Source organism: Tursiops truncatus, chromosome 8, assembly GCF_011762595.2.
Source record: "Tursiops truncatus isolate mTurTru1 chromosome 8, mTurTru1.mat.Y, whole genome shotgun sequence".
Taxonomy (NCBI): domain Eukaryota; kingdom Metazoa; phylum Chordata; class Mammalia; order Artiodactyla; family Delphinidae; genus Tursiops; species Tursiops truncatus.
Window position 1 is genome coordinate 13,236,426 of NC_047041.1, and position 4,995 is coordinate 13,241,420.

Below are 4,995 nucleotides of genomic sequence, written 5' to 3' on the forward strand. Positions count from 1 at the left end.
TTACAACAGACACCCCAGAAATACAAAACATCCTAAGAGACTACTACAAGCAACTCTATGCCAATAAAATAGACAACCTGGAAGAAATGGACAAATTCTTAGAAAGGTATAACCTTCCAAGACTGAACCAGGAAGAAAGAGAAAATATGAACAGACCAATCACAAGTAATGAAATTGAAACTCTGATTAAAAATCTCCCAACAAACAAAAGACCAGGACCAGATGGCTTCACAGGTGAATTCTATCAAACATTTAGAGAAGACCTAACACCCATCCTTCTCAAACTCTTCCCAAAAAATTGCAGAGGAATGAACACTCCCAAACTCATTCTATGAGGCCACTATCACCCTAATACCAAAACCGGACAAAGGTACTACAAAAAAAGAAAATTACCGACCAATATCACTGAAGAACATAGATGCAAAAATCCTCAACAAAATACTAGTAAACAGAATCCAACAACACATTAAAAGGATCATACACTGTGATAAAGTGAGATTTATCCCAGGGATGCAAGCATTCTTCAATATACGGAAATCAATCGATGTGATACACCATATTAACAAATGGAAGAAGAAAAAGCATATGATCATCTCAATAGATGCAGAAAAAGCTTTTGACAAAATTCAACACCAATTTATGATAAAAACTCTCCAGAAAGTGGACACAGAGGGAACCTACCTCAATATAATAAAGGCCATATATGACAAACCCACAGCAAACATCGTTCTCAATGGTGAAAAACTGAAAGCATTTCCTCTAAGATCAGGAACAAGACAAGGATGTCCACTCTCACCATTATTATTCAACATAGTTTTGGAAGTCCTAGCCACGGCAATCAGAGAAGAAAAAGAAATAAAAGGAATACAAATTGGAAAAGAAGAAGTAAAACTGTCACTGTTTGTAGATGACATAATACTATACATAGAGACTCCTAAAGATGCCACCAGAAAACTACTAGAGCTAATCAATGAATTTGGTAAAGTTCCGGGATACAAAATTAATGTACAGAAATCTCTTGTATTCCTATACACTAATGGTGAAAAATCTGAAAGAGAAATTAAGGAAACACTCCCATTTACCATTGCAACAAAAAGAATAAAACACCTAGGAATAAACCTACCTAGGGAAACAAAAGACCTGTATGCAGAAAACTATAAGACAATGATGAAAGAAATTAAAGATGATACAAGCAGATGGAGAGATATACCATGTTCTTGGATTGGAAGAATCAATATTGTGAAAATGACTCTACTACCCAAAGCAATCTACAGATTCAATGCAATCCCTATCAAATTACCAATGGCATTTTTTTACAAAACTAGAACAAAAAATCTTAAAATCTGTATGGAGACACAAAAGACCCCGAATAGCCAAAGCAGTCTTGAGGGAAAAAAACTGGAGGAATCAGACTCCTTGACTTCAGACTATACAACAAAGCTACAATAATCAAGACAATATAGTACTGGCACAAAAACAGAAATATAGATCAATGGAACAGGATAGAAAGCCCAGAGATAAACCCACGCACCTATGGTCAACTAATCTATGACAAAGGGGGCAAGGATATACAATGGAGAAAGGACAGTCTCTTCAATAAGTGGTGCTGGGAAAACTGGACAGCTACATGTAAAAGAATGAAATTAGAACATTCCCTAACACCATACATAAAAATAAATTCAAAATGGATTAGAGACCTAAATGTAAGACCAGACACTATAAAACTCTTAGATGAAAACATAGGAAGAACACTCTATGACATAAATCACAGAGAGATCTTTTTTGATCCACCTCCTAGAGTAATGGAAATAAAAACGAAAATAAACAAATGGGACCTAATGAAACTTAAAAGCTTTTGCACAGCAAGGGAAACCATAAACAAACGGAAAATACACCCCTCAGAATGGGAGAAAATATTTGCAAACAAATCAATGGACAAAGGATTAATCTCCAAAATATATAAACAACTCATGCAGCTCAATATTAAAAAAACAAACAACCCAATCCAAAAATGGGCAGAAGACCTTAATAAACATTTCTCCAAAGAAGACATACACATGGCCACGAAGCACATGAAAAGCTGCTCAACATCACTAATTATTAGAGAAATGCAAATCAAAACTACAATGAGGTATCACCTCACACCAGTTAGAATGGGCATCATCAGAAAAGCTACAAACAACAAATGCTGGAGACTGTGTGGAGAAAAGGGAACCCTCTTGCACTGCTGATGGGAATGTCAATTGATACAGCCACTATGGAGAACTGTATGGAGGTTCCCTGAAAAACTAAAAATAGAGCTACCATATGACTCAGCAATCCCACTCCTGGGCATATACCCTAAGAAAATCATAATTCAAAAAGACACATGCACCCCAATGTTCATTGCAGCACTATTTACAATAGCCAGGTCATAGAAGCAACCTAAATGTCCATCGACAGACGAATGGATAAAGAAGATGTGGTACATATATACAATGGAATATTACTCAGGCATAAAAAGAAATGAAATTGGGTCATTTGTAGAGACATGGATGAATCTAGAGGCTGTCATGCAGAGTGAAGTAAGTCAGAAAGAGAAAAACAAATATTATATATTAACACATATATGTGGAACCTAGAAAACGGTACAGATGAACCAGTTTGCAGGGAAGAAATAGAGACACAGGGCTTCCCTCGTGGTGCAGTGGTTGAGAATCTGCCTGCCAATGCAGGGGACACGGGTTCGAGCCCTGGTCTGGGAAGATCCCACATGCTGCGGAGCAACTAGGCCCATGAGCCACAACTACTGAGCCTGCGCGTCTGGAGCTTGTGCTCCGCAACAAGAGAGGCCGCGATAGTGAGAGACCTGAGCACTGCAATGAAGAGTGGCCCCCGCTTGCCACAACTAGAGAAAGCTCTCGCACAGAAAGGAAGACGCAACACAGCAAAAATAAATAAATAAATATTAAAAAAAAAAAAGAAAGAAATAGAGACACAGATGTAGAGAACAAACGTATGGACACCAAGGGGGGAAAGTGGTGGTGGGGGGTGGGGGTGGAATGAATTGGGAGATTAGGATTGACATATACACACTAATATGTATAAGATAGATAACTAATAAGAACCTGCTGTATAAAAAAAATAAATTAAATTCAAAAATTAAAAAAAAAAAAGAAAGACCTTTACCCCCATTTACCCTTTACTCTGCACCTCTGAAGCTCTCAGTGACCGTGTCCCAGTTTCCAGAGAATTAAAGTACAGCAGGAGAAATAGAAGCTGGATAGGAAAACAAACTCTAGAACAGGAGTCAGGAGAGGCGAGCTTTGCATGACCTTGAACAAGTTGTTTTTCCTCTGGGCTTCCGTCTCACCCTTTCTAGGAAAGTGAATGATTGCTAAGGTCCCTGACAGCGTCGACATTGAAGGCTCCGGGGTTACATGGGTTTGTCCTCTGGAGTCTGGCACGCCGACAGCATGCACATCAGAGCCAACGTGAACAACATATGTGCCAAAGGATGGCAATTGTGTCTGCGGGAAATCAGCCTGGCACTGCCCTCTATGGGGACATGGAATGAGCACAGCCCTCCCCTGCATCTGAGGACACCCCGCAGCATCTCCTTATGCACATTGTTAAATAAGAACGAATGAAAGAGCCTGGCACGGTGCCTGAACCTTAGCAGTTACCCCAGAAGGGCCCAATTTCCCTTCCTTCCCCTCTCATGCCTGGGATGCTTATCTATTTTCTTAGAGGATGGTGGCGACAGGGGCAAACTGGAAAGAGGAGGGGGAAGAAAAAGGTCAGGGAGGATGGGAGAGTGAGGGGGACCACAGCTGCCATCATTAATCACCTTCCTTGGCAACCTGCATCTTGTGAATCAGCATCTGTGATACTGATAAAGGCTTCTGGAGGGAAGGAGATGACGTAGTCACAGGCAGGATGTGATTGCCTGGGGGAGGAGGAGGTAGGGGTGAGCGCCGCTTTCAGGGTTTAATCTCAGTTGGATACACACACGCACGCACGCGTGCACACGTGCACACAAACATTGCCATTCTGCAGGCTGCAGAGCCCCCTCCTCCTGCTGCCACCCCATCTGTGCTCGGCTGCAACCCCTCTGTCTAGTCCCCATGGCCAAGCAGGACTAGGCCGACACAACTGCTATTTAATATTTTACACATTAAGAATCCTATGAAGCCAGTCCCATTAGAAGGGCAGGGACTGTGTAATGAGGCAAACTGCTATAGTGGAAAGTACATGAGATGGCCTAGGATACATCTGTCTCCTCCCAGCCCTCACACAGAACCTGCTGGCTGAATGAGCAGACATTGGTTTGTTCCCGGTAAACGTTGCTACCAACTAGCTGTGTGACCTCGCACGACTCACGTCTCCTCTCTGGGCCTTGGTTCCATCATCTGTGCAATGTTCGGGTTGGATTACAAGATCCCCAAAGTCCCCGCTGGCTCCAGCAGTCTGTAATCCTCTGATTCTATAAGCTCTTTGCGCGTCCCAGCAGATGGCCAAGGGCAATAGTCATTGGTTGAGCTGGTTCTCACCAATTCCCTGTGAGAAATGAGCACATACAGCAAATGCTCTTTTTGGTTCCTATCCATGTGATAGTCACTATTTATAATTAAAATTCTGAATTATCAACTGTCTTGATTATAAGCAAAAACGGGAAGAGCAGAGCAGAACAGAATTGCAGGTGGGCTCTGCAACTCTGTTGTTCTACACCCACCACTCCTTTCTATCTTTAAATATCCAATTTCTCTCTCTCTCTCTCTCTCTCTCTCTCTGTCTATTTATCTATCTATCTCCGTCATCTCTCTCTCACTAAAATATTGTGATAGGCAGGATGCTAACTAAGGTCACCCCATGAGTCCTGCCTCCCTGTGCACGTGCCCTATATAATGCTCTTCCCTGCAGTGTGGGTGGGATTCACGAAGATGATGGAGTGAGGTAATTAAGGTCTCAAATCAGTTCATTTTGAGTTAATTAAATGGAAGTTTATCCTGAGTG